Source organism: Ixodes scapularis, unplaced genomic scaffold, assembly GCF_016920785.2.
Source record: "Ixodes scapularis isolate PalLabHiFi unplaced genomic scaffold, ASM1692078v2 PGA_scaffold3__209_contigs__length_174095766, whole genome shotgun sequence".
Lineage (NCBI taxonomy): Eukaryota > Metazoa > Arthropoda > Arachnida > Ixodida > Ixodidae > Ixodes > Ixodes scapularis.
This window is the reverse complement of record NW_024609868.1, coordinates 12,303,152-12,329,568: the sequence shown is the minus strand read 5'-3', so window position 1 is coordinate 12,329,568 and position 26,417 is coordinate 12,303,152. Positions and strand designations below refer to the sequence as shown.

The 26,417-nt window shown below is 46.9% G+C and overlaps 1 pseudogene; it reads left to right on the top strand.

Annotated features, from left to right (window-relative positions):
* Positions 1 to 12,512: 12,512 nt before the first annotated feature.
* Positions 12,513 to 18,960, top strand: LOC115312940 (annotated as a pseudogene).
* The last annotated feature ends 7,457 nt before the right edge of the window (positions 18,961 to 26,417 follow it).

Sequence of the window (26,417 nt, the reverse complement as noted above, 5' to 3'; positions counted from 1 at the left end):
AACGCGCATTAGTTTGCATTTGTTAGGGTTTAGTTCCATACGCCATTTTTTGCACCAAAGAGTAATATTATTTAAATCAGATTGCAAAATGCCTACGTCATCATCATCATGAACTTCCCGATAAATTACACAGTCATCTGCATATAAATGCATGGAGGAAGAAACACAACTTGGTAAATCATTAATGAATATTAGAAAAAGAAGCGGGCCTAAAACTGAACCTTGGGGTACGCCCGATACAACATCAGTCAGGGATGAATTAACGCCATTTAGAGTTACATATTGTGAGCGGTTGGTTAGAAAGCATTCCAGCCAGGTTAACAAGTTAGGATCTAGGCTTAATGAAGAAAGTTTAAGCATTAGTAACTTACGATTAACCTTGTCGAATGCTTTAGAAAAATCGAGAAAAATACAGTCAGCCTGATGGTTTTTGTCCAGTATAGCATGCAAACAATGGGTGAAATGAAGCAGCTGCGTTTCACAAGAAAATGAGCGACGGAAACCATGTTGAGCAGGACCGAAAAATGAATTGGATTCTAGGTAATTGAAAATATGAGAGTACAAAATGTGCTCCATTATTTTACAAGGAATACTTGTTAGTGAAATGGGTCCATAATTTAATGGAGAATGCTTGTTACCGGACTTATGCAGTGGAACCACCTTCGCAGTTTTCCATTCTATTGGGAGCGTTCCACACTCAAGAGATTGCTGGAAAATTTTGGCCAAAAAAAAGGATGAGTACATTTTAGTTTGTCTTAGAAATTTTGAGTTAATATTATCGCTTCCACATGACGATGATATTTTCAAAGAATCAATTAACTTTACAATTCCAGTAGGTTCCATGGAAATTGGAAACATAGGGCTAAACTCACAACGTGGAACGTCATACGATACATTTCCATCAGCTACAGAAAAACTATTTGAAAAAACATTATTAAACACTGATGGATATTCTGCTGGAGGGATTAACGCCCCAGACTCATCGCTAAGAGAAATTAAGCCGTCGTCATTTATATTAACAGTCTTCCACAACTTTTTGGGGTCATTCAACAATAGACCCGGTAAAGTGTTCTTAAAAAAATTCTCTTTGACGTCAGATACAGCTCGGGAATATTCGACCTCAGCTGCAAAGTATGCTTCCCACCTATCAATCGTGTTACGTTGTTTAGCTGAACGAAAAAAGTCGCTGTTTTTTATTGGAAAGACGTTTTAGGGTGTTAGTATACCAAGGTGCTTTAGCATCAGATTGAATACGCCTGACGGGTACATGCGCATCAATCAGTTCGTTTACTTTTAAACAAAATAATCTCCAATTTTCCTGCACGCTTCGCTGATCAAATTCTGGCAGATATGTGTCCAGATAGCTGCACAGTTTTTCATTAATAAGATCAAAATTGGCTTTATTGTAATCAGAAATAAGCTTTACTTTTTTACTATTGATTGGGGGAGCAACTTTGAGATCAAAATTTAACAACGAGTGATCACTTAAGCCTGGAAGATACGTAAGGGAAGATAGAAGGTCAGGGTGTGTGGACAGAATTAAATCAATTGTGTTCGCTGTATCATTGACATACCTTGTTGGTTTCATTACCAGCTGTGTCAAATTAAAACACGCACACAGATCCAAAAAAAGTTGACTCTGAGTTGAAACACGTTGAAAAGAAGGTGGGTCAGACCACATGATATCGGGAAAATTAAAATCTCCTAATAAAAAAATAGGAGAACTGGGATACTGACAAACAATAGAATTCATAACGTCATGTAAATCATCAATAAATGTCACTGCGCTGTTTGGGGGGCGGTAGCAGACGCCCAATAAAATTCTTGTGTTATTTAAAGTGATACAAGCCCAAACAATTTCTAGATTGGAAGGAACATCTACGCAGTGTGGCATTTGCTTTCGTTGATTCATTGGCGCATCTCGCCGTTGATCGCAGTCCTGCACCTTGTTAGCTCTAACGGGCAGGATGGACAGCTCCGCAGACTCGTCGGCTGAATCCTCTGTGTGTAGTTTAGCGTTGCCCTCATACTGCTTCAAATAGGGATGCATGTGAACAGTGCGCAAAACACATGCCTCTTGCCCACGCTTCTATATTCATTGCTGGTCGCGGCGAAATAGCCAAGTGATGTGTGGCCATGTTTGCCCTAAAAAGTTTGTGAGACACTTTGGATAATGTCGTAATATTTCGTTGTAAGTCACACAAAAGTTGCGACAAATTTTGTTTTGTTAATACGGATTCCTCCTCGGGTTTTGTCATACACAATTTTTTATCGTAAGTTTGCTTTTTGAACTCGGCCTCTGATGTCTCGATCCTCCCAATAATTGAAACTTAGTGTGGCGGATCCAGACCTTTGTTTTGGGGTGAGCAGAACATTTTTAAGGATACTATTCTCCCATTCTTTCTTGTGCAAGGGGGTCCACTCATGTCCAGTTGCCCTCCGAGAAAGGGGGGAGGGAGGGGACTCCCCCCCCCGCCTGGATCCGCCACTGTTGTGAAACCTGCAGTTCACACTCACCCATTCGGAGCATGGCTTTATGATCCGCATAGAAGCCTATTACCGTTTCCTTCCTGTCCGTTGTGATTAAAAATACTTGTTCAAGATAGTAAACAAACAAAAAAAGTAAATAAAAATACACAGGGACAACAAGTGGACATAAAACACTGGCGCCAGTGTTTACCACCACTTATTGTCCATGTGTTTCTTGCGGCGCTTGTCTACGATCATGGATCAGTTGGCCCAAATTGCCATGTTAATTCTGCGAGATGCTTATAAGTCTTAGCTTCTCTATGTTCAAATGTGGTAAACTTCATAAGCGATAACATCTGCTCGCTTATCTTTGGTAGACCTTTTCAAAAGCCGAAATTAAAAGAGTGCAATGCGGCGGCGAAAACAGTGAGCGATTGATTCTCGCAGACTCGGGGGCAAAATATACTTTTGCATTATGGTGCCCCTGACAATGTTATTAGTGCCACTCATTAAACTATCAAGGTATTTTGTAAATTAAGTGCCTGGGTGAGCAAAAATGTAGGAATTTTGAATGTGACTTTCCGCATTTAGGGCTGCTTCACACATACAGTGCAGCACTAACTTAGTCCTGTTAAGGCAACGAGTCACTGCTACTGCCATGGCTTGTATCGTGTGTTCTGAGGGTCCTCCTTTCCTAAAGGACTGATGTCCCGGTTTGTAATACTGATTCAGCGCTGAGGTAGTGCTGCGCTGTGAACAGGATGCCTTGCGTGGACATTGAAGTTTAGATAAGCAGATCAACGTGTAACTGTGCATCTTTTTTCTTTATAGGTTACCAGTACAAGGTTTCCCATGGACATGAAGGCAGTACAAGGTCTCCCATGGACACGAAGGCAGTACAAGGTCCCCCATGGACACGAAAGCAGTGTACCGTATACTCGAATTTTGCATTTTTAATAAACCAGTTATTACTCCTTCACACGGTTTTATGCAGGCATTTTCCGAACACTGCATGCGTATATAGGCATACATAAAAGAGACACTTGCACTCACTTTCCCGTTCCCTCAAAACAACGGTTAGATCCGGACCACATGTCATGCAACCTATTGCCGTCTTCCCTCTTGGAGCCGTCTATCTAGAAACCCACGCTAGGAGTATAATTTCTAATACATTTCATTTGAAAGTCTAGATACACTGCTTTGAGTCTCTGTTGAAAATCAAATGTTATTTTCTACTGCGTTGCAGTTCAGGTTTTGATGGGCCATCTCATTAGGTATATTCCGACTCGTCGGAATATACCTAATGAGATGGCACGTCAAAACCTCAAGTACAACGTGGTAGAAAAAACATTTGATTTTCAACAGAGACTCAAAGCAGTGTATCTAGACTTTCAAATGAAATCTATTAGAAATTCTTATGAGGTGGCACGGCTGAACCCCAATTGAAACGCGGTGGCCAATAGTTTCCGTAAACTCCTTAGGGACTCGTTACAAAAAATCAATTGTTTTTCAACACAGACTCGAAACGGTGTCAATAGACTTTCAAATTATATTCATATGAAATACATTAGAAACTTTATGCGGTAGCTTTGTCGAAACATTAATTGGAACGCGGTGGCCAATAGTTTTCGTAAACTCCTTACGGATTCATTACAAAACTCATTTGCATTTCTATTGAGGCTCGAAAAGACACAATGAGTAGACTCCATAAACTTTCAAAAGAAATTCATTAAACATTTTTGTAAGCGCATGCGGGTGCCACAGCTGTCTGTGGAGGTTCATTATGCGATGCCACTCTTCGCGGCCGTATGTGGTTGGTGTGCCGGCGAATTGAACCTTGCTCTACCCGAATCATCCACGATGTCCCAGCTGACGTTCGATCACTCCCTGTATCCACTTTTTACCGTCTGGAAATGTTTTAACCCACACAGCTTACCTACATTCAGCTTGCGTGGGTTTGTAAAGGTGGCAGTGCTTTCAGGTGTCTCGAAGCTGAACGTCTTTAGTCGCTCGAGAGCAGACGGAAGTTCCCTTCCAAAAAGCATCCAAGGAGGTGTCTTTCCTGTTGCCACATGGATTGTTGTATGTTGTTTGAATAAAAATCTGGCAACCACACAATTCAGGTCTTCACTTCCTCTTTTAGCTAGTGCTATTTTCAGCTCTTGAACGATGCGTTCAGCCTGGCCGTTAGTTGCTGGATGGTATGGCGCGCATGTGATGGATATTACACCGTTATTCCGGTAGAAAGTCTTGATGTCGTCGGACACAAACGCTGTGCCGTTGTCCGAAACCACCTTCCGGAAAACGCCAAAAGTTGCGAAGATAGCCCTCAATTCTCTGATGACGGCAGCCGACGTCATGTTCCGCATCACTCGGACTTCCACTCATTTAGTGTATGCGTCCACGACCACCAGAAAAACTTGGAAAAACGGGACCCGCAAAGTCCACGTGAATAGTATCCCAAGGGTGGGAGGGTCTGTGCCAGACTGGCATGGGCTCCTTCGGTGGTGTCTTGCGGTGGGTCTGGCAGGCAGTGCATTCTGCGACGAATGACTGTATGTCTGCGTCGATACCGGGCTACCAGAGGTAGCTCCGTGCGCATGTCTTCATTGCGATAATGCCACGGTGCCCCGCGTGAATCAACGTCAACGCGTCCGTCCTCAGTCACGTGGGGATCACAATGCGTGTTCCCTAGGTCACACAATTTCGGTGTGTCGACAGTTCTGCCGCCTTTTTTGTGTAAGGTGCGAACTCTAGTGATTTGAGCCGATGAAGAGTGCCCTTCTGTATTGCTTCTAACACTTCAACCAGCACAGTGTCCTTTGCTGTCGCTTCTGCTAAGGGTGCGCTGACGGAGGAGGCCGTGACAATCCTTCAAACATCAATACGTCGCCAGGTGGATTCAGTTCGTCTTCTGTGTGTGGTAACGGAAGCCGACTGAGAGCGTCTGCGTTCTGGTGACGATTTCCTGGCCTGTATTTCAGGTCGTAGTGGTAGGCTGCCAGCTTCACGCACCATCTCGTCATCCTTGGTGATAATACTTGTGGAACAGGCTTGTTGGAGCCGACGATACCTATGAGAGGCTGATGGTCTGTGAATATGGTCACGGACCTCCCAGCTATGTATTGATGGAAGTGGTTAACTCCGTAGGCGATAGCGAGGCCTTCACGATCCAGTTGCGAATAGTTCCGCTCGGCACTGCCTAGCGTTCTGGATGCAAAAGCGATCGGAGCCTCCCGCCCATCAGCATCTTGCTGTGCAAGTACGGCTCCCACTCCATATGGTGAGGCGTCGCAAGACAACACTAGAGGTCGTTTTCCATCATAGTGTGCGAGCACAGTGTAGTTCGCCTCTATAGTCGGTTACAAGTCAAGAAGGTAGGAGAAGCTCCTCCCGCAAGCGTGATGCGCCCGTTTCAAATCTCCGCAGTCGAAAGAAGAGTTTACTGGAAACTCTCCTTGTTCCGCTTCAATGGATGCCAACTTGTCACCTATCCCACTTTTTAAGAAAGCGACCTTTGTATTCATTGGAAGGGGAACCGAGCCCCTGAAAGACAGCCTTTGTATCCATATGGGGGGGGAAGCTCATCTCTGAAAGTCGTATTTGTTTCCATCGGAGGGGGAAAACTAATACCCCTCTCGTGGCTTCCACAATGCTAAGTCAAAGTCGAAAGATAAAGCAAATATGTAGAGAAAAGCAAGACCCTTATCGCGCGTTGGCCGCGACGTCACGGAAACGATGGGACGCTATTGGATGCGGAGGTGGCGGAGGGAGATATGATTCCCTTTGAGGGGCGTTTGCCGCTACCTTCTTAACCTGTAACCGACTATAGATTTTTCAGCTTTTTGAAAGCCCTTCGGTGTTTTTCTTCCCACCTCCACTCTTTGTTCTGTTCAAGTAGTTCGTACAGCTCCTTCGCGATTGTTGCGCGATCCTTTAAAAACCTGTCGTAAAACGCCAGGAGGCCTAAAAAGGACTGTAACTGCGTCTTGTTCTCTGGTTCTGGGGCTTCGACTACTGCTTGGATCTTGTCCTGGGTTGGATGAATTCCCTCGGCGTTTATGCGATGACCTAAGAATTTGACCTCCTTCACGCCGAAGAAGCACTTGCTTTGCTTGAGCTTTAGTGCTGCCTTTTCCAGTCGTGAGAGTACCTCATCCAGCCGACGCGCGTGCTCACTTGGAGTTGTTCCGCTGATGATTATATCGTCAAGGTAAACGCTAACTCCCGGAATGGCCGCGAGTGTGGTTTCCATGACTCGTTGAAATATCGCCAAGGCGGCCGCGATTCTGAAAGGTAGTCGCTTCACTCTGTAGAACCCCTTGATCGTGTTGATCGTCAGTATGTCGGCGGTCGTATCAGTTACTCGCAGCTGCTGATACGCTTGCGCGAGATCAAGCGTCGAAAAGACAGTTCCTCCTTGAAGGTTTGATAGAGCCTCCGTCGATGTCGGGAGCGGGTAGGATGTTGGCTTTGCTGCGTCGTTCACAGTGCTGCGGTAATCCCCGCAGAGTCTCACGGAACCATCTTTCTTCATGACAACCACGACAGGAGTTGCCTACGCGGAGTGTTGAACCGGCTCTATAATGCCTTGCTTCTGCAATGCTAGCAATTCGCATCAACTACTGCCCGTAGTGCAAATGGTACTTGACGGGCTTTAAGAAACTTGGGTGTTGCTGTTTCTTTCATCTCCAAGTGTACCGTTGGTCCGACGTACCCTGGGATCTCAGACTTGAAGACCTCACTGTGCACGCTGAGCACAGTGCTCAATGTGGTGCTCAATGTGCTCAATGTGGTGAATACTGCTGAGTCGAAACTGCAGTGCTGAGAACCAGTTGCTTTCCATCAGGTTGCATCCTGTTCCGGTTGTGACTAGAAGTGGCAGGATATAGTCCCTAGACTTATGCTTTACGTGTACCTGCGCTGAACCGAGAACTCGGAGTCCTTCACCGGTCCACGTCTGCAACTTTCCGGAAGTGATACTAGGTTCGATAAAGCGTTGGTGTTGCAGACTACGGAGCCGGTACGAAGGAGAGGGGTGAGAATTGCGCGGCCTCGCAAGCTAGCCAACGCGATACCTTCTCCCCCATTTCCGTGGGCTCGTCCGACTCGGCTACTCGAGCGTTGTTGCTTTGGTAACCTGCGCCTGCTCACGCATGTCACGTGGTAGCAGAGGAAAGACGATAGGGTATGAACATCAACCAAAACGATGCCTGTGGCAGCGTAAACACATTGCAACAGGTGTCACCTATTTGAATACGTAATGCGTCTTAACTTACCTTCACGTCTTCTAGTGTCACCGAATCCACTAATGTTGCATCGCAACCGTGTCAGGATTTGTCTGGGTGCGACAAAGCGTTCGCATAGCAGACGACGATGTGATTATGAACCTAAACTAAAACGGAGGACTCCCGTAATTCGTCGGGCGACGCACGCAGGCTTTTGGTATTTTTGCAAAAGTTCTATTGTCATATAGGCGGTGTATGAAATAAGACTGACTACGAGGGTTTGACTTCTAAAATGTGCTCTATTCTTTGCTTATTTTATTTTTTGTGATCTGTTGTAGTATCTTTTCCCAGCGCAGCAGGTATTTCGTTGGAACACCTCAAGTAACAATGTTGTTTCTTTGTTTGTGTATACCTTTTGCGGTATAATACATTTCTTCACTTCTGCCATGCACGAATACTCTCTTTGATAAACAGTGAAATGGGCTTTCTGGTTTGAGTCCTCTGCGTTGGCAATCTTTAACCAAGATGTTGACGGGGAGGTTGCACCCAATTAACTTGCAGAAGCTTGTGCTAGAGTCACACAACTGACTGTCACACCCGCGGATTATCAGTCTATCAAGATCATTTGCACTGAAAGTAAGGGTGAACCAGACCACTTTGCAAACCTACAGTGACCTCAAATGCCAGCAGCGCATAGCGGCACCGTTGTTCCAAGAGTAAAAGCAACGTCTGTTACTACGGCTGTGGCGCCACCGCATTACGACGAAAAGAGATTGCTGTGTGCCGGTTTCCCTTACGGAATGAGGCTGGAGGGACGCTGCGGTAGGCTGAGTTTGAAGTGCCACTGGCTTTGCTAACCCAAGGCGCGCCACAAGTAAAGTCCTGCTAAGGGTGGCTACGCATGGAAGGGACAGAGTCCCGAGTGTTTGCGGATGTTCTCATACCCGGTGAGCTCGCGCACAACACTCGGTTCACAGCTGCTGAAAAGGCCTTACTGGATAAAATTGCGGTGTTAGGGCGCCGCCCTCACACCGCAAGTGGTTGTTAGGGCGCCACCTTGGCACGAGGTATGTTGGTGAGCCGGGCCCGGGAAGGCTACGATGGAAAGGCTTGAAATTTGCCGACCAAGCTTATCCATTACGGGTCGGTTTCTTTCGACTTCGGGCGGCACCAGTTCCGTAGTTTTCCTTGCCGCTTCCACTTCCCTCACCACTGGCCATCGTCCCGGATCTATCTCCTCGCTCACTTCGAAACCAGACACACCCACGTGTTCCCTCGTGGTCTTCTTTGACCCGTTGAGTGCACAAATAACTACAGCCATCTTTGTATGGTTCGTCGGGAAAAACGTTATTGTGTTTCCAAACTAAGCTTTTTCAAGAAAATCACCCGACTATTTGAGACTGCGCTTCGGCAGACGAGATGCGGAGCACAGAAGTCGATGAGTGATGGTCGGGAGATACACGGCCTGCGGACAAAAATTACAATTCGGTTCGTTGTGTGAATCTGTCATTAACAGTGCGAAAGCTAACATTTCAAAGTCACGTCTGAATCCTTCGGTATTTTACACTCGTATGACCTCATTGTAATGTGCCACTCCACATCCATCTTGGGAAGCCTGCCCTTTAGGGGACACTAACACGGCAAATACGAACCTAACAAGGTTTTTATTTGTATATGGCACATGAAAGCCCAACTACTCAGAACACGATTCGCGGCTGTAGTTCGTTTTCTTTCCGCCCGACAACAACCAATTGAGGACTCGCCTGTTTGGGTCGTGCTCACTCTGTTGTCCATGGTCACGTGGAGCTCTCTATGATTTAGATACGCACACCAAATATAATCAAAGTCGTGGGTCATCGAAGCCATGCACTCAATATTTAAAATATAAAAATGTAATACCCATTTTTTGTGGCTTCTAAAAATATTCAAATACGTTGGTTAATAAATAAAAAAAGAAAGTTGCACAGTGAACCGGAAGCCCTCTGTGCATTCTCTGCATAATGCTCAACATGGCGTCGTAAAGCGGAGCCGCGCAGCGAAGTCGCGGGTTGAACGGCTGAACGAAGCGGAATACGCGATGGTGGCGGACGAGAGGCGTGGGATCTCTACTTCAAAACAGTTGTTCTCGGTACCGGGGAGTCGGTCTAGCTTCGAAAGAAAAATCGTTTACCGATCAAAACAATTGGGATTTATTCCGTACGAAATGCTCGACCCTGAACTGATGCGCACGAGGAAGTTGCCGAGTCGTCGTCCCCTCTCCTAGCTGAAGACAGCGCAAGTCTTACGAACACGAATTGGTAAGAGCTCGAGACGCGCGCCAACGTCAAGCACGAGGTGCTTGACTTTGGCGTTTTTCGTGCGACGTGCTAATTTTTCATCTTCCTCTCACGGATATATAAACAAAGGGAAAAGAAAAAAGAAAACGCGACTCCTCTACGTTTCATCGTCCTCAATGGTCCAGTTTCGGTTTCAGGAAGTCGCTTTTTTTAACTTTATTAAAAGTTTATCTGACGAAACAAAATATTGATTGGGTAGTCTTCTGACACCCTACTAAATCACCTGGCACATAAAATATAAAACAAAATTGGGTGGTGTCAGTGTCTCTTTAAATCTGACAAGTTCCCTATGATTGCTCTCAAAGGGGTGGTGGTTGCGCCACGGGTCTGTCACTTTAACGAGATATAAGATGCCTTTTCTCACATGGAACGCTGCGAAGTGCACTTGCAATACTTACCACTGTTTTTGATACAGGTCACGGTGAAAGAAGCGAGAGTTGTATTGAAACAAGTCCAGAAAGCGGGTCCACATTCACTCTGACTTCGCGCATTTCCCAGCAGGGGCACTCCTGGCATAGCACTCCCACGCGGCCTTGAAAATATGGGCCAATAAAAGCGATTTCTCAAGCCCCCAGTCACGTCGGAGATCTCACGGCGTTCGCCACAAATGCCAGCAAACGTTCGCCACACTTGTTTTATGGCGAGGGGGTGCGGTTCAGACACACTTCCGTCGTGACGCAGGTCTAGTCACTGGCAGGATGAGAACAACAGGGAGCTCTGTCAGTTGTCTGGCCTCTAGCACAGACTTCCCATCTTCGATGACACTTGAACGTCTCGTGAACTAATAGCGCGTGCCGGAGGCTGGGCATCTGAGAGCAGACCTATAAAAGTTGCTCATGGAGAGTAATTAAGTTACAGTTGCATGCTTCCAATTGGTGACTCGCTAAAGTTGTAGTGGCTTGCAATATACCGCATAAAGAATGGCTGTTGGGGAGGAGATCAAACTGCCATACCCGTAGCGGCTATGTTGTGTGCCACACTCCTGAGGACGACCAACAGTAGGATAATAAAAACAATACTAATATTACTTTTTTTATCGGTAGATAGGAAGAAACAATGCATATTCATGTCTGCCTATGCCAATGAAGGCTTGTGTGGCAAAGTTTGTTTGCCTTTCTGATGCGGTGTTAGGCTGGGGCTTGTGTTCAACCAGTCAAGCACCAATTTATCACAAGGCCGCACACCGATGTGGCACGCGCGTCTGATCTTTACCCTGCACTCGGTTAAGTTAGGGGTCGTAAAAAATCCAGTCTACAAGCCTTCTGTTGGTTGAACACCCTGCTCTAAGGAAAACAAGCTGGTCAAAGTGCCCTTTGGGTTTTGATCTGGACAATGGTTGATGTAAATACTGACACCCTATTCAGTTTCCAAAGATGTTTTTCGTTACTGTCAAAGAAGCTTCTTGAGTCAAGCCAATACAATCCCGGACAGGCTTTTGACTTGTATTGGCTCGTTCGACGTAGCAGTCAACCAACGTTACTAGAACACTCAGTCGGGAAGCTCGCCCTTGAAACCTGGGCCGCTGGCGTCCACCGAGACCTAGTTAAATACGATAACAGCGCCACGCTTTAGCGACGAGTTTAAACATGAAAATGGCTTTATATGGCTACTGCCACAGTCACTGAATGTTCCCCGAGTACTGAAACTCCCAGACTCGAGGTATCATATGGCGGCTCAATCTTTCTCTCGTTACTGTAGTCACCATGAGGTTTTAGGAAGCATGTTTTGCCTAAAAACAAATAAAGAAAAAAAAAACGTTTTTTGGATGAATTCTTATTGGAGATTAGAAAAGATAACAGGAACGTGATTCTTTCTAAAATGTTTAATTTACAAGTTTTTGCGGCGCAAATAATATTGCTTTTCTACAACCATGTCTCACCGATGATATCAGGTAGTGCGTCTCAGCCTGGGCGCGTCCTAACTTCGCTACCATTACGCGGCGCGTCCGCTTGGGAGACGGGGGTTGGCATCCCTGAAACAGCTTCCATCGTATATGCCTTGGCCCCAAATTGGCTGACTAAACCCAAGATAGAACAATTACAGCGGACGCTATCGAATGCGATAGTTCCGAGCCAACACAAGCAGCCGTGCAGTTCCCTGAGTGGCCGCTGCGTGATAAATGGCGGCGTTGCGATCGCTACTAGCTCTGTTCTCGAGCACGGATAGGTGCTACTTTTTCAGAGTAGCCTCTATAGCCGTTTCCCGGCTGAGTTGTTCTAGCAACGTCGCAGTCAGCGCAGAAAGTTTCCTATCGGTGCGGCATTTTGGACACTGATCTGTGCGTGATGGAGGACTTGGTTTTTATGTACGCTGTTTTACACTCACGTAGAGGCTTTTGCACTAAGTAGCGGCTGCCGTTACCTTGTTCAAACGCACAGTAATAGCTGGTCAGGCCTTTTTATGGGAGAATAACTTTGCACTCAAATGGAGCAGGAACTAATATCATGGAAATGTTAATCTCAGAGTTTCAAGTGGCAACATGCAAGCTGCCCCTGGGAAAGGCAGGGGTAGGGGCCGTGCAAGGGTACTTCCACTCACTCGAGGCCCCCCTGTTGCAGCCAGAGGTGAGCATTTTGGAGCATCTGCACGTGCCGTTATGTTCGAAGATTTCCACGGCGATGACTGAACCACGAGTCGCGTGAGAAAAGAGCAGTTGGACAGAAATATCCCTGTGTCTCTGCACTGTGCTCCAGACCCTGTGTGTGCTGCTTTATAATAAGTAGGCATGTGCAAATAGTCGAGTTTCGGAATTAGAATCTAATATTGATTGTCCGGATAACTCGACTTTTGAATTCCTGGTATTTGTTTTTCTTTTTTTTTATAATTTGCTTAAAGGCCGACCTACGAAACCATTTTCCGCGGGAGAATAGGTTTCCTCCTTGCCACCCAGAAAGGAGGAAACCCCTTCTCCTTTCCACGGAGACCAGCCTCCGGACCCGCCCTTTTGAGGGGAGGAGGAGGAAGGAGTGCGAGAGGGGAGGGAGCGAAGGTCGTTGGGGAGCACTTTCCTACCCTGCGGAAAATGGTTTCGTAAGTCGGCCTTTAATCGAACATTGGCACTGTTGGGAGAAATTCAGATTTATTCAGTAGCGCGGCTCATATGCTGAAATAGTCCTGACAGGTCTGTGAGGGATCTAAATCAAGCCTGCAGTATTCAGCGGATATGACTAGCGAATTATTTCGACATAAAGCACTCCATGCTTGTTCGGTGTGCTCAGTGAACACTCGAAAACCACGCACATTGCATGTTGTAATAGACCTCCTTCAAAATACTAGTTCTTTAAGGAATACTTAACCGACATTTGGAACTCTCAAAACAAGGCTGGAGCGATATGCGGGAAGCTGCAAAACCAAAAAACGCCACTCGTACCGCGATATTTTTAACGGATGGCAGTATTTTGGGAAAAGTGCGCGTTTGACACGGCCGATGAGACATATGACGTCACGATTCTCATTCCCCCTCCTCTTCGCTTCGTCCCCTCAAGCTGGTGAACCGATGCGAGGAGGAGAGAAGCGAGGTCGCTAAAGCGCCGTTCACACAGATACAACCGAGTACGACCAATAGAGCCAAGACCGGTCTTTAAGTCTTTTGCGAAGGCGACGGACCGGATGCGCTGCTGCGCAGCAGGTTGTACGTCGTCGCAAGAGGCTTAAAAACCGGTCTTGTCTCTCTTGGTCGTACTCGGCTGCAAGTGTTTGAACGGCACTTCACCCTCATTCTCATCTGTTCCAGGAGGATCGTGACGTCATAGTCCTTGCTTGATTGCACCCTTATTTTCTCAGAATACGGTCATCCTGTCGAGATGAGACATCGATGTATGAGTTATGCTTTGGGGTTTACAGCGTCCCGCTCAACGCATCTGCGGCCCTAATCTACGAAATCCAAATTCCGGTTCAGCATCCCTTTAAAGGTGCAGTTTAATTTGAGATTAGATACATTCTTGTTAAAGAATTTTGTATTTGTATATAAATTCAGTTTTAAATGTATCTACCCCATGTCATGTCCATGACTTGGAGGAAAGGGAGGGGGGGGGGGGTCAAAATAAATGTGTATATTATAGGCAGGATTTCGTGTTTTCGGAGTTTATTTTTTGCCAAATTTGGAGGGTGCTTTTCGGAGTTTATTTTTGTCGAAACTTTGAAGTTTATCGGGATGTACTTTTCTTCTATTCTCGATTCTTCAAAATATCAACCTTAATGTTGCAGTTCTTTTTTTTTAAGCACATATTATCAGGGCGTAAACTTGTCCTAAATTAAAAAAAAAAAAAACGAGCTTGAATCAAGGAATATTTTTTCAGCCGAATTTGGCGTTGGCACCAGTACCATTACTAATTTCTCCGAGGACAAAAGTTGCAAACAAGTGTTGCCTCGGTAAACGTCAAAATCTTAAAATCGATAAACTCCTTGAGATTGTCGCGAGGCTGCGTGGGAACAGTGGTAAGTGGTGTAATATAGAAGCTTCAACTGTCTGCCCTCTCCTTCTCCTTCTACAAAATCTCTGGTTTCAGTCTTACAAAGACGCAATCTCTGATTCCTTTTAAGAAGCCCAAATAGTATGGCCCAAACTACAAATCTTTTTTTTTTCTTTATTACAAACTACAAATCGGAACAGTGCTTTTGTCGTGTTCCGAAAGACCTATTGTCCTGATTAAACTTGATGAAATAAATGGTAAGAGTCAATGATCAGAGATTTGAACGAAAACTGGGGTGACATTGTCTCAAGGCCATTGATCCCGTGTACTGTCCAAGCATAACTGCTATTTATTTATTTTTTACTTTGCTTTTTAGAAACTTCGAGTTTACCAGATAAATCTGAGCTAACAAATTTTTTACCGGCAAGTGTTTTTCTTTTTGTTAAGTTTTATTTGAAGACCTGAAACCCTAAGTGTAGGGTCGGCTGGGTTTCGGAGGTAGCTGAACATCCATAAATCCCTGGCTACACCACAAATCCACGTAGTTGCCTCGTAATGCACCTGTTCGGTGCAGAATTCGAATCACGTATGGGTCTGTTATCTTATAATTATCCCCTTCCATCCTGGAATGCTTTACAGCTTGCATGGTCACGTAATGCTAATGAGCCAAACTGTGTTTGTGTAGCCTAAGACAAAACTTTGCCCCTGTGTTGCACAGAGGAGCTTGGTACAGGTCTTATCCTTTGACAGTAGAAACGTGATTGTGTATAATGTCTCCGAGAAACGCCCTGGCGAAGGTATCACTCCGGAGGGAGTGGAACGTGAAGTTCACGTCTCTTGCGGTCTCACGCCTCAGCTTTGAACCTGCTATTTTGCTACTCCTCGTTTTCTCAAAAGCACAGGCTTGTTCTCTTCCTTCTCTCCTTATGCACACTCTCGCGCCATACGTTCCAGCGCACTCCATAAACCTGTGCAAAGGCCCATCCACATGGTACCGTTTTACTACTTTTGACTGCATCGCACGAGTCACCAGGACGTTTGTGGTTAAGATGAAGCCTAGCAATCAAATTGGGGAGCTGTCTGTCATACGGCAGCATATGGAACACGGCTGTGCCCCATGTTGACCTCCGGAAGATGGCCAGTGCAGAGTGGAAATTAGATTGTAAACAAGTGCGGAGTCGGTGCTTGGTTGCGGACTCGCGCTCAGTCGATGAGTATGCGAGTTCCAGCCGAACGCTGACGCGCGACTCGCGTCCAATATGTTCTCAAATTATGCAAGACGAAGTGTAGCATAAACCTGAAATACTTTAGAGAAAATGTGATCCAATCACACATGGTGATTCTCGATGGGCGCTTGTTACGTTCTTAAGTCCCGCACCCAGTCATGTTCTTGAAATAGCCGACAAAGTGTCACTCTCAAAATTGCCGCGACTGCGTTCAGTGCCGAAGCAGAAAAGATTTAATGACTGTATGACTTCTCTTATAGTGGAAATTTAGACAAGCTTATTTTCGCAATTACTCTTGGCAGTTGCACCATCTTACGTCTTCTCAGTAATGTTGCCCTTGGCGTCCACAGAGCCTCCCACCCCTTCTCCAAATAATATTTCTGGCTATCCCACTGCTGTTCGTATACGGAACTCGCTAGTTGTTCAATACCATATTATAAATGAGAAGCATACTTATTACCTGCATTCCGACATAGAGCTATTCCTTGTTTTCTTGTGCCTTGTTTCCACACTGAACCTTCTGCTTCTTTTTTTAAGCACTTCTGACTGAAGTGACGCGAACTCTGCAGCAGTCTTGCCTGCAACGCACCCTTTCTGGAGCACCTCTCCCTGAAACACCTCGTGAAACAGCATCACCGAAATCGCCATCACGGCTCATGCCGGGGGCCCATTCCCTTGCTCAGCACCAGGCAAAACCAGTACTGAGCAGTGGAAAGACCGCCCTTGTTCAGAGCAGCGACGCGGTTGGCATCACACTTGCTCCCCGTGCTGAAGCATTTCCTGCACGTCCAGGCTACGGCAGAGACGGTCACCCCATTGCACTTCTCGCCAACCACTTTGAGCTCCAGCTTCCCACTGGGCTCTTCTACCACTACGACGTGGAGATTGGCAGCCTCCGCCACTCGGGAGCAGTTCAACCCGTCATCTCGAAGGACTACAAGAGACGGGCGTTCCAGCTGCTTGTCCGCCAGCACGAGCATCACCTGAACGGCAACCTGCCAGTCTTTGACGGCCAGAAGAACATGTACACGAGAAAGTTTCTCAAATTCCAGAAGAAAGTTTTCAACGTGACCATGGAGGAGGAAGGCTGGAAGCCGGATAGCTTCATCGTTTACATTCAGTATGCTGCCACCTTAGACATGAGTCTGCTCCAGGCTGTCTATGACAAAAAGTTGAAGGAAGTCCCTCAGGCAGTTGGTCAGGCATTCGACATCGTCCTGCGGTACGGGCCGTCGACTGTGCACGCTATGGTTGGGAGGTCTTTCTTTACTCCGCCGAGGAACTACGGCGGTATTGGAGGTGGCCTGGAGCTCTGGCATGGCTATCAGACGAGCGTGCGGCCCGCTCAGTGGAAGCCCCTTCTCAATGTCAACACGGTGGCAACTGCCTTTTTTGAAGCTGGCCCCCTTCTCGAGCTTGTCTCCAAGGTGCTCGGTGACCGTAAAGGAAACCTTGACGTAAACCAGTCACGAAGCTTGAATGACATCCAGTTTGTCAAACTGAACAAGAAGCTCAGGAAGCTGAAGGTGAAAGTGACTCACCTGCCCTACCCTCGTAAGTATGTCATAGAGAGGGTGACAAGGGCAACTGCGAACGAAATCGAGTTTGGAGACCCACCCACAACTGTGGCAGCTTACTTTGATTCCAAGTATCGCCCACTAAAGTTCCCATTTTTGCCATGCATCGAAGTGGGCACGAAGAAGACCTTCATTCCCTGGGAGGTGTGTGTAGTTCTCAATGGCCAGCACTGCCGGCAGAAACTGGATGAAAACCAGACTGCGACGGTTGTGAAGAAGGCCGCAGTCCCGACAGCGGAGCGTTTTCAGAACATCAAGGCAACTGTTCAAGACTGTATCAACAACAAAAAAGAATACGTGGACCACTTTGGCATTCGCATCAGCACCAACCCGGTGAAGTTAAAAGACAGAGTGCTGCCAGCTCCCGATGTCCTCTACAAAGATAATGTTCCGGTGAGCCCCAGGAATGGCGCCTGGGAGCTACAAAACACAGAGTTCTACCGACCCGCCAACATGACCAAATGGTCGGTGCTGGGCTTGTGCAGCCCTTGCTTATGTCCTCGACCGGCAATCGACAAGTTTGTATCCATGGTGGTATCCTGTGGTAAGAAGCTTGGCATGTCTGTGGAACAACCCCAGGACATTAAGGAATGTGGACTGACTAACCAAATGCTGGATCTTTTACGGAAGGAGAAGGAGGCTATTCCAGGACTACAAATTATCTTTGTGGTGGTAGTCAACAAGTCTCCCATCTACCATGAACTCAAGAGCGCGGCGGAGACGGAGATCGGTGTGTCATGGAAAAGTGTGTCACGGACAAGAGCATCACCACCAAGTGTGATCCGATGGTGGTAGTCAACATCCTGCAGAAAGTAAATGCCAAGCTTGGAGGTGTAAATAACACTTTACCGAAATCTGTCAGGTCCATTATCTTCAGCACGCCAGTCATTGTGATGGGTTCTGACGTAACTCACCCTGGTTCCAAGGAGTTCAACAGGCCCTCCATCGCAGCTGTTGTTGCAAGCACCGATCCATTTGCCTTCCGCTATATCACTACCTTACGGATCCAGAAGCAGAACATGGAGGTCAAGGCCCGTGTAGAGATCATCAAAGATATGAATAACATTGTCAAAGAGCTGCTGCTAAGCTTCTACACTGCGAAAAAACAAGTACGCCCAGAGAAGGTCCTATTCTACCGTGACGGTGTGAGTGAGAGCCAGTTTCGCCAGGTCCTGGACCATGAGCTAGCTGCGATCCGCGCTGCCTGCATGGAGCTCGAACCTGAGTACAAGCCAGGCATCACGTTTCTGATCGTGCAGAAGCGCCACCACACGCGTTTCATGTCAGAGAACCGTCGTGACGGTTGCGGGAAGAGTGGCAACATTCCACCGGGGACTACGATTGACACCACCGTCACTCACCCGGTAGACTTTGACTTTTTCCTCTGCTCCCATTCCGGAATCCAGGGTACCAGCAGGCCAGCACACTACTATGTGCTCTGGTATGACAACGAGTTCACTGCAGATGCCCTGCAGAAGCTGACCTACGGGCTGTGCCACACGTATGCCCGCTGTGCACGCTCTGTGTCCATCCCAGTGCCTGTGTACTATGCTCACCACGCCGCCCAGAGGGCCAAGTGCCACGTGGATGCCTGCTCGGACATCTACGACTCTTCTGGCAGCAGCTCCTGTGGGTCTCTGCCATCAATGGACTTCCTCGATGCTGCCGCCTCTGTGCAATCTCTCACGAAGGAGGCCATGTTCTTCGTGTAAGCGTTATGTTGCTTCTCGTTACTGTGATAATAACACCATCGAGTTTGTTTTGATCTCGAATTCAGAGCATGGAAAGCAACATGACACTACAATTGCTTTTTTTATTGTCATTTCGTATGTTATGTTACTACATAAAATATATTTACTATACTACAGTACCTGCCCAAGTTTAATGCTCGCTCGGGGCCTTTGGCTCAAGTTAACCAAACGAAGCTTGAACTCTTGGCTTTTGTGGCCTTAGTAAGCAAGTGTTCCTAATCCAGTACCTTTGGCTATTATCTGTTTTTCTTTTCTTCGTGCATAGCTGTTGCCTTGTCATTTAGCCTGGTGACTTTAAACAAGATTCCTTCTATCTTTTACAAGTGCAATGTAATTTTTGGTGTCTCAGAATGATTTCAATTTTAATGCAGAATTTGGACGTTCACTCGATAATAAAATCAATTTAGAGTGTTATTTTGTGCTGGTTTCGTTTTTGCTGTTGCAGCTATGGGAACAATTTCAATGGAAATGCGGGATGCTGAAAAGTACAAGAGCTGCTCAAACCAGTACCTAGATAGCAGTGTGTGGAGTATCTATACATGGCTTGCACGTGACATCATACAAAGACCACTCTGGTGGCCTCCAGAGAAGAAGGGAAGGAGCTCCCCTCTTACCAAGACCCTCTTTTGTGTCTCCCAGATTTCGCTATTCTCCACCCAGGATAAAATTAAAAAAAAAATAAACACGCCACACACGAATTCCCACAAAAGCAGCTTCTCTTTTTCTCTCTTACACGTGGTGGCCAAAAGTACACGATGCGGCGTCAGTGCAAGCCATGTTTAGTCAATTAGTGGCTGAGAGTTCAGGGAGTACTCCTCCCACCCCTTTCAACTTTGGAGGAGCAAACACTGGAGAGGGGGTCACCTCCTCTCCAGTGTTCACTCTGCTCAAGTGGAAAGCGCTGGGAGTAGTTTCCCCTAAACTCATGACATATGTGAGGGAAAACAAGTTATTTTTCTAAACAGCTTGAGTGGAAAAAGGATCTCATAATACGAAATTACAACGAAAACAAAATTAAGAGCTATATTGACGGCGCGAGACGAATTTGTAGTTGGCGCCCGCGGGAGTCACGTGGTAGGCCTATGTGGCGCCGCCGAAAACTAGATGAAACTAATGAATGGCAAACCGAAATTTGAATTTCGCAAAATAGGGCCGGAGAAGCGTAGAATAGGACGCCCCGAACTCCAAAACATCCTTCATACATCCATATCTCAAACAAAAAACCTTATTTTTAGAAAAAAAAAAAAAAAAGGCGCGATTTAGCGAGGATTTTGACCTCACGATACTTTTCGAACAATTGAAAATGAGGGGAAGCGGCCTCGCTTCTCTACTCGCTTCGGTTCACCAGCTCGAAGGGACGAAGCGAAGAGGCGAGGGAATGAGAATCGTGACGTCACATGTCTCGTCGGCCGTGTTCAATCGCACACTTTTCCAAAAATACGGCCATCCGTTAAAGATATCGCTGTACGAGTGACATTTTGGGGTTTGGCAGTGTCTCGCTTATCGCTTCAACCTTGTTTCGTGTGCTCCGAATTTCGGTTTCGCATCCCTTTAAACGCGGTCCCAAGCGACACGTATTCCGGATTCGTAAGCTGGAACACGTATAGGTCCCGGCTTCCGGTTCTAACTTCACCTCTCTCTTTTGGCGTGTTCCGGCACGAGCATTTGAAGTTGAAATATCAACCTCTACGCGTACAGCATTGTTACATATAGGTGCCCGTATTCTGACCTTGGCGTCCGTATTAGAGGAGTGGTCAATCACCAGCGCGCCTCCTCCTCGCCGCGGATCACGTGCTCTTTCCGTGCTTGACTAACGAACCAGCGAACGCCGTCCGCCCGGTCTCCAACGCCCGTGTTGCCGAGCGCGGACGCGTGGGGTGAGCTGCTGCCGGCTTTTCACAGTGATTTTTCTGCGCCGAGTCTCGTCTCGCCCGTCGCAAATTTGTGTCGGTATTCGCTTTTGTACGCAGTGGTTTCTGCGTGATGACGTGAGAATTGGCCTGTTCCGCTGACGATTGTTCAACGTTCGCACGCTTGGTCGAGCCGAGCGTGGTGACGAGATGCCCGTCGATACCGGAAGAAAATTTGTCTGGGCCGCTTTTCTGTTAGTTATGTTGCAAGTTACGTCCCAAACTCGTGGTAGTGTTAGCTTCTCTCGAGGTGGTTTCTCTGGATAGTTATGTCGGTATCCACCTTTGTGCGCGGTAATTTCTGTTTGATGACGTGAAACTTCGCCTGATCCGCCGACAACTGTCCAACGTTTTCGCGCTTGGTCGATCTGAGCGTGGAGACGAAGTGCCCGTCCAGACCGGGGGAAGGTGTGTCAGCGCCGCTTCTTCGTTCGTCAAGTTTCGTCGCAAACTCGTGGTGGTGTGAGCTTCCCTCGCGATGCTTTCTGTGGGCGGCGTGGAGAGAGAGAGAGTGAGAGATGAAACTTTATTAGGCCCAAAAAGTACAAGCAGGGGGCCCCTGTCTAAGCCCCCTCTGCTGGCATACTCCAGAGTGCACGGATTGAACGAACGCAAACAGGTAAATTTGATCTAAGAGTGTGGTGACCGTAGTCAGCCACCCGGCATTGGGGAGGAAGGACAGGAAGGAGTGAGGTTAGAGAGGAGGTGTGGAAAGGGGATGGCAGATCCATAAGATGTGATGGGTATTTGGGTGATCGCAATGGATGCAGGGGGAAGGATCCTCAGGGTGTAAACCTTGTAGGAGGTGGATGCGGGCTTTGGTGGGGAGGGTGTTACTTTGTGCGTTAACGATAATGGTGCCATTACCGGCGTGTGAGGTGAGGGTGAAAGGGGGGGGGGGAGGGAGAAGAGACTCGACGGGCGTGTCTATATATGATCGAGTGAAGGTAAGGTCACGGGAACCGTCTGGCAGATATGGGAATGTCGGGTGCCCGGTAGAGCATTTCGCTGGCGAGCAGGTGTGTTTTCTCGTGGGCCGGCGTGCCCCCATGACCTGGGATCCGTACGATCTGAACGGGTGATAGTAGATCGCGTTGTATTTGTTTTGCCATGACAAGTGGAAGAAAGTTGTGTATTAATTACGGCCAGGCAGCTCTAGAGTATGCGAAGACGATGGGAATAGGGAAGGTAAAAGAACCCGCGGAGGTGTATATGATAGCCGCTGCAATAGCGTGTAGTTTGGCAAGCATGGGTTCATGGGAGGAAGAACGGCGGTGTGTATTGCATTCCTGACGGCGTTTGTGGATAGCAACGAGCTCATCTGCGGTACTGTGATAGCCCACATCGAAGAGACTGTGGGTTTTAGCCGTAATGGGTAGGCCTATGGCGAGCTTGGTGTCTTTACGAATGAGAGCATTTAGTTTGGTTTTTTGTCCCTGTGTGAGTCTGGTGAACGGAAGGTGTAGCGGAGGCGGTATTTCAGTAAGGCATCCCAGAGCCTCATTATGCCCCTTTCTTTGAGTCCGCGAGAGGATGGTTATTTAGGTGGCGTGTTTCGCTGCTGCAGACATCAGATAGCGCCGACTTCGCTCCATGAGAGTTAATGCTTTCGCATTGAAAGAAAATCAGAGAGGCTGTGAAGCCCTGACGCACGAAGCACAAGCAGTAATCTGAAGCCGCGGGCATGTTTTTTTTTTTAATTTTTAAAGTTTCAATGTAAACAGTAACTTTGAGTCGATTTTATTCATTAAAAAAGGTCGCTCACAAAAACGTGATTTACGTATCTTTAATGAATAAGCCGTTTCTAGTCGGCATAAAGGCGAACTGACATAGCCACTCCGTGCCTTGACATAGCGCGTCGTCTGCTCGCAGCCTAGCAGCTCCGTCGAAGGAGGTTGTCCGCGAGGTGGCGACGATAAAGTCCCTCTATATTGGAAAAGTAGCGACAACCTTTCATCACGTCAACGAGCTCAGCGGTAGGCCGGTGTATGACACGTGACCTTCCCTAGCGCTCCACCCCTTTGGCCGCCAGGAAGGATCCAGCAGATTTGGCCGTGTCTCGTCGCTGGCTGCGCCATCGCCGGGTTCGCTTTACGTCGCGTAGATCCGCACTTGTTTTTATGCTCGTGCTAATTTTGTTGTTGTTGCTTATATAAAGCGTATACATCCCTATTTGAATCGTGCACTGCCCTATATGCCAGATACATTGGTGTAAATAAGGCAAATTTCGGGAAGGGCATAGTACCTTTTGCTTATCACTGAGCCCTGCATATCCGCGAATTATCGCGGATATCCGCAGTAAACTGGCGGATGCGGATAAAAAATGAATCAGATTTGAAGGATTGTGGATAGGATGAGGATGCCAGGGAGTGCGGATGCGGTTCGGATGCAGATATCCGCGGGTACGGATCTACATTTTTGCCTAGGCGGCCTACAAACGTGTGCGACCGCACAGTAGAGTGAATAAGTGGTGACATTATGAAGTGCATAAGCTGACACTCGCGTGCCGAAGAATCTGAGCAGAATATACGGCACGCCTTGTCCGCTGGTATTTGAGACCGCTCACTAACGGAGCCTGGGACAAAAACGCTGAGAAGGGATATTGGTCTGACAGTTCCACGCTTATTTTTCTTAAGAGTCGGAAGAAACGTTTGAACCTAATGTCAAATTGGCAGTTAGTAACCGTTTTGGCCAGGCCGACGCTCTCGTCATGCCTTCGCCCCGAAGACCGCTACCTTGCACCGCCAACGGTCTATCCTGACGCGAATTCATCGCGGTGCCGGGACACCATCGTCGAAATGCGAAGCTCGGGGGATTCTTGTATTAATCCACTGTTTTTCAATGAATGTAAATGCGCATCGCGGCGAATGACGTCAAAGTAAACGAGTGCGCGAGGAAACGAAAGAAGGCGGGCGATAACCTTAAAAATGCAGACTATCAAATTTTGTTTTGAAAACGTTTTTTTTGTCCGTTCGAATAAAAAAATGTTCCGCTAGATTTAGCAGGGAAAATTTTCCGCTAGATTTAGCGGGGAAAATCTCCCGCTAGATTCAGCGGGGAAATTCTTCCGCTAGATTCAGCGGGAAAATTTTTCCGCTAGATTTAGCGGGGAAATTTTTCCGCTAGATTTAGCGGGGAAATATTTCCGCTAGATTTAGTGGGAAAATTTTCCGCTAGATTTAGCGGGAAAATTTTTCCGCTAAGTTTAGCGGGGAAAATTTTCCGCTAAATTTAGCGGGAAAACTTTTCCGCTAGATTTAGTGGTGAAATTTTTCCGCTAAAATTTGCCGGGAATTTTTTCCGCTAGATTTAGCGGGAAACTTTTTCCGCTAGATTTGGCGGGAAAGTTTCCGCTAGATTTAGCCGGGAAATTTCACCGCTAAATTTAGCGGGGAAATTTTTCTGCTAGGTTTAGCGGGGAAATTTTCCCGCTAGATTCAGCGAAGAAATTTTCCCGCTAAATTAAGCGGGTAAATTTTCCGCTAGATTTGGCGGGGAAATTCACCCATAATGCACCGCGCGGTTACGCCGACGGCGACGGCGACGCTGACGCCGACGCCGCGCAAGCCAGAAAAGGGCGCCTAAGAGCTGCGCTCTAAAATTCAAAGAAAATATAATCTTTAGATACTTAAAAGAAAAATTATGACATATTATCCCATCACACCACAAATAACGTAGCATACGGCGTGCGGTGGAGACACACAAGAGCTAACAGGAAGAGATGACAACCTGCGTTGCCTTTCCGGAAGTCGATGAAAGCACCAGTTTTAAAGCGGTGGCTGCACTGGCTTTAGACCGTCACTGAGAGACTCCTGAACCCAAGTGAACTCGTCCTGAGCTAGCTCTGGGCTTTGTGGGTGAATCGAACAGACCTGAACACTCAAGTGATTATTGCGAAGCTGATTTTTGTTTCTTCTAAAAACTAGCAATGGTGTAGTATAAATCCGCTTTTTGTGTGTGTTGGACGTGTTCTATGATAAGTAGTTCGTTTAGTTCATTATTTTGCGTAATTATAGCGTAAAGAGGTGCCCTCACCCACGATTCAATCAGACTTCTGGGCCCCGTATGTTCACGACAAATTGTTCACGAGAAAAGTCAGACCAAGTCGACTTCAGTGAAGGTAGCTCTTCATAGGCTTAGCGCACGTCGCGGCTAATAATACTATTCACAAAAAAAAAAGTATATTCTGGAGTTTTTTCTATTTTTTTATATTAGCTCTACCGTTTTGAACACAGCCGCACAGTGGACGCCGCCGGGTGAAATTCGTCGCGTACCAGTTGTATATTCCTTGCAGAGAGTTCAGCCAGCCACGACTCGGCACTCAAGGAAATCTGGAGCGTCTCCACTCCCGCAAAGCATTTGGGTGATCCAATGGCCAAAATATACGGAGGTCGTTCGGCAATGTTAAGAAAAAAAATAATAGTCAGCGCTATGAAACTAAGCATGACGTTTCACAGTGCTGAAGTGATCATACTTCTGGGACCAATTCCACTACCCATGATTTCTTTTTTTTTAAACTCTGCTATTCCCAAGTTTTTCACAGGCAACTTTCATAACGCAACTTGTTTTAGATGGACCTTTTATACAATTCCTACTTTTCGAGGGCTCGGGAGATCTTCTCTTTAAATGTAAACATAGTTTTTATGACAATATTTTTCTTCCAAATAGTACACATTCGCCTCAAGAGCGCCTTTTCAAAATTAAGAGTATTACATTATGTTGTGAATTTACTTTTTTTTATTTTTACAAGTTACGCTGTTTTCCTATCACGTTTATCCAGAGTCGTACAAAGTTGTTTGAGAACTTTAAAATTATTCACGTCCCGCAATTTTCTGCAAACATTCTAGCTTTCGGATAACCTTGTGTGTCATGAAACGGTTCACTCTGCGGTCAATACGTGATCGGACGGACGATAACGCACGGCAGAGGTTTAATGCAGCTAACAAATGCCGTGACGTTGCTGGAGGGACAACTTTATAGATACAGAATGACATCAAGCTGACAGGGTGGTGACTCAGACTCATCTTAGGGGGAACTTTCCTGTCACCGAGGAAGGGCTCTTCAGTACACCTACTCCCAAAGCCGTCTCTTCTGACTACCCAAACCTCGAAGAACAATGCAACCTGCACGGTCACATGTCCATCAGCTGCCAAGCACGAAGGCCAAAGTTGGCCTAATTTCTCTCCTCTGAAAACCGTGTTCGGGTGTGCCACGCTAATCCGCACTGTCGCGTTCCGCCAACAGCACTCCGTTTATTGTCAGCACTTTTTACATTACAATACGTGGCAGTCAACGTTCTTGCACGTACGAAGTCGGCTATGCCGCGTCGGCGGCGTCGCTACCCTCCCGCGCAATTGGGCTCCTCGCGACTTCAGACTCCCAGTGTAATGGCGGGGATATTTTTGTGCTCTGCCAACGGCTGGAACGCCTACTTGTTCCATCGGGGGTCCTCTGGACATATACTCCTTCAGGATACACCGGAAGATCTAAAACAATTAGAGGCGGAAC